The sequence below is a fragment of the Atta cephalotes genome, assembly GCF_000143395.1.
Source record: "Atta cephalotes unplaced genomic scaffold scaffold00039, whole genome shotgun sequence".
Taxonomy (NCBI): Eukaryota; Metazoa; Arthropoda; class Insecta; order Hymenoptera; family Formicidae; genus Atta; species Atta cephalotes.
The window spans coordinates 1,464,179-1,467,994 of record NW_012130103.1 but is presented as its reverse complement, the minus strand read 5'-3'; positions in this window follow the sequence as shown (position 1 = coordinate 1,467,994).

Below are 3,816 nucleotides of genomic sequence, written 5' to 3'. Positions count from 1 at the left end.
TGTGAAAAAGGAAAGGTACTAGAAGAAGAATGTATTATATATGTATTATGTATGTATTATTATATAGAGAAGAACGGACAAGATAAAACAGATAAAGAGAGAAGAAGACAGAGGAGGCCGTTATACTAGCGACTCCTGAAACCAACAGGCTCTCCGTACCGTCGGTGCTTTCTGACGCAACATAATGTGACGACTATTGTGCTAAAGTTAGCAGCGGTGAGTTATTCAGCAGCAGCATTTCCATGCAAAGCTTCCCGGATGAAGCCCAGACAGAGAAGAGTAGCCGCGGGTGCCGCGCAGACCTCTCCGTATCCTGATCGTCCTCTAACTGCACTTCGCCGGCAGCCCTTCCTACTATCCTCCTCTTTACGGTCAGGGGGAAACTCCTCTTACCACCTGCTCTGTGCGCTCTATCCTACTGTGCCCTGGTGTCATCCTCTTTCACTCGTTGACCTGCTGCCGTCTTGTTACATGCCATGAGTTACATTCTATTTCATTGTGCCCCAAACTTATCTATGCCACCCGCGTGATTTTCATATTTTGATAACGAATTACGTGAAACATTTTCCACGATGTCTTTATTTTTAAACTTATAATTCGACTATACACATAAGTTAAAAAGCATTCGAATTAAACGTAGAATTATAATAAGATATCAACGTCTTACATCAAAAAAAGCAAAAAATTCTATTATGAAAAACACGTTATTATTGAAACAGATGTGTGATAATTTAGATTTTGTTATCATAAAAAAACTGAATATTAGGGAAATATTAGAGAAATAGTCAAAGAAATTAAAATTTTCAGGAAAATTAAAATTCTTGGCTTTAAAGAAGTTTAATATGTCTGTATCATACTTAGTTTTAGAATATTATCAACTTAACAAATAAATGCAACTAACATGTATAAAATTTATAATTTACATTATTGTTAAATTGTTCTCTCAACAAAATATTTTTAAAACGGTTTTTAAATCAGAGCGAAATTACAAAAAATTTCAAAATGTTATTGAAAATATCAGGAAAAATTATGAAATTTTGTTTGAAAATTAGGGAAAAGTTACGAAATCTTAGAATGAGAAATTTGAGACACCCTACCTAGAAACAAAATGCAAGAAATTATTATATTGCTTTCTAACTAACTGGTAGATGAAATATAAGTTCGTAATGTATTCATCACAATTTGCTTCGCTCTCCCTTGAGTGATTATATGCGCGAGTTGGCAATGTTGGCATCGTCCTTATTTGTACAACAGCAGAAAAGAGGTGATGAGAAAAACACTAATGAAACGCGGGAAATGATTAAACTAAATGCGCGGAGATGTTAATGGGCTGAGCAGCGTGTAATTGAACGCGAGACATGGGAATACCCGGCCATAGCCGCAGCTTTATTTCTTACTCAATGGGCGACGCAGACAGCAATTCCCAGAGAAATACGTTCCACTTTCGCGAAGTCAAGGCCGTTAATGCAAACCACCAAACTGCTAGAACGCTCCTTTCCTGCAGCTTAATCACTTAAGTTCCGCCTTTATCAGCCATGTTTCGACGAACTCCGCGAGGTAGTGAAACTTAGATCCCTATATCGGTAAACTATAGCCGAATGCATCTTCTCTCTGTAAGATATATTTATCCGCAGCAGAAAGTGAGAGCGAGAGAGAAAGGGAGAGGGAGAAAATGGAGAGTAATGAATAGACGTTCTGACTGTCCTTATAACGGACCATTTCGTAGCGCAACAGATAACGTGGCAAACAAATAGTCAAAGGCAGATCATGAATAAAACGGAGCTAGTCGCTCTGCTTTTCGCAGCGAGCGGCTCTGAAACAGAATTCGCTCATACCGTCCTTCGCTTCTATCAATGAATAAATTATTATGATAACCTGTAGCAAACACGTATACAAGAGTTTCAGTCCTATGTCTGCGAAAGTACACTGCATTATAATCACATAATGTATAATGTTCATATCTGTTCTAATTATACTCCATATTACGCATGAAATTTCATACATCAAATAAATAATAAATGAGCGTCCAACATGCGCATTACAATAAATTGCACCTACGGTAATGAACATTACAACGCTCTGTTAATAATCGAACGGCGACGGATGGTGAGAGGGCCGCGAAATTTGGAGGTATCGAGGTGGAATGATCTAACACGAGAGAGAGACTTTGACGAATTTTCCGTGCCCGGTAGGATATATTGCTTCGCGTGATTCTTACTTCGGACGAAAACGGTGCTGAATCCTCGCGCCGCTCGTCGTCGCGCACGCGAACAATCGTACAGACCGATAAATAATAAAAGCTCGGAGACCTCGGGAGCGATTTTTCACGTATCTTCGCTCGTATTCGGTGAGCCGATGGCGGGGGTAGCCGCTGGTGGATGGGAGAAAGTCGAATAGGGGATTTTCCTTGGGGATACTCCAATATCCTGGGGAGGAGTACGTATATCCATACACGCGCGCCCCTTTCAACCTACGAATTTTATTAACGTATCGACGACGGCAGCCGCCGACTACGAACGTAACGGCACGAAGGCAGAAGAGTGGAACGGATTTAGAGAGCCCTTCTCTCCCGCCCGCGCTTGAATGACGGGGGATGCGGGCAGGGTGTGAGTTGGGAGCCTCGCGCCGCATAATGTATAACATCATCTTTTACGATATCTCTTTCTGGGGCGCACCGGAGTATAGGTAATGCACGGTATTGTATTTTGCGATTGCATTTTCAGAGACGTCCGCTTGCGCTTTGAATATAAAGTGGCTCGACCGGCGGTGCGCTTGTTTCACGTGCGGCAGCGTGCACCGCACCGTCGCTAGTCGTACCAAATAGATATGGTGCTACTGGCAGCTGCGCCAGACTGCACGGTAACCATTCGTTATTATCGCGCTCGGAGTCAGTAGATATTTCGCAAGAGTGTTGCGATCAGAAGTCACTTTTGCGACAATATCGAGCTAAATCATTTCGCCGATTTTCGTATGTCGATACGTTTGCTGTAAAACTTTACTCTCGCGCAATAAACCAAGGTGATAAGAAGTTACGTAAACGTATCTACATCTATCTATGTTAACATCAACATGATGTTAAATCCATATCATGTTGATATTAATAATAGTAGAACGTAGTAGAATTATATTAGACACCGCATGTTAAATCTAGATTGATATTTTTTAGAATGTACAGACTATTATCTTATTACGACAATGACTGTAATCCAACGAGATATGCAACATTTAATATTTATATAATATTCTTCCATGCATAAAAATTCTTAAAACTTCGCCATGTCCAAATTTAACACGTGATATCGGTGGAAACGGAGAGCTTACGAGAAATATGACTGCACAATATGCGGTTACAAAGGGAAGAGTACTCGTGAAAGGTTTTCGATTCGCCGATTGATAGCGTACGTCTCTCTGCGGTTATACCGCAAATCCTCTCGTTTCAAGGAACAAGGAGGTGGAGTCATTCCACGGCGATAGCCATAGTTCCAACTCGCGTAAAAATGGGAATGGTAATAGTTGAAAACGCCGAAGGGTGAGGGACGGCGCTTTAAGGGACGGGTAGGGGGCATTTCCGTGATAAATTAATCGTCGATTTCCGACGATTACAATTTGGTATGCTTCCAAATCGCTCGCACCCTTTTTGCGGCGGTGAATTTTAGCCGTGTGCATTTTTCATCCGGCGCGTTGCGGCTCTCAAAAAGAGGATATCCATCTTCCCTAGAGGCTGCTGGCCCTCCACGATATCCCAACCGTATAACCCACCTCCGCAACCGTCTTTCTCTACCTTTCTTTTCCGTCGTTTCCGTCCTACCCCGTTCC